The following is a 470-nucleotide window of genomic DNA, read 5'->3' as shown; positions in this document are numbered from 1 at the left end:
GTCATGAGGAAGGAGGCTCGGCATACGCAAAGGCGGGATCGAGCCTCAGGAGTCCCCCTGGAAATTCTCAAGCATCTACCCCAAAAACCAGAGTCTGCCTACTTTCTGCTTTGTGCTCTCACCTACACCTCTGACTTTACGGGGGGCTGTCCCCAACTACCTCTCTCTGAAAGAAGAGTTAACTTACAGCTCCAGTTAATAAAGTTCTTGGGTGTGATAGTGTTTCAACCTACAAACTCCTTTGGAAATCCTCTAGCCTGCCTGAATAGGTTTTTCCGGCCACATGTGATTGCTCAGAGCCTCCCAACTGTGAGAGGCATGAGATGTTCTAAACTGTCTAAATACAGATTCCTTTGAGCAGTTAAAAGATTGATTAGAAATTGTATTGGTGAAGGGTTTTTCACTTGTTGGGCCAATGTTTGCTGCTAAGTTTCCATATCCCTTACATACTGTGTCCCTGGCAGTGTATT

Source organism: Bison bison, unplaced genomic scaffold, assembly GCF_000754665.1.
Source record: "Bison bison bison isolate TAMUID 2011002044 unplaced genomic scaffold, Bison_UMD1.0 scf7180017864041, whole genome shotgun sequence".
Lineage (NCBI taxonomy): Eukaryota > Metazoa > Chordata > Mammalia > Artiodactyla > Bovidae > Bison > Bison bison.
The sequence above is the reverse complement of the archived record's forward strand: the minus strand, read 5'-3'. Positions refer to the sequence as shown.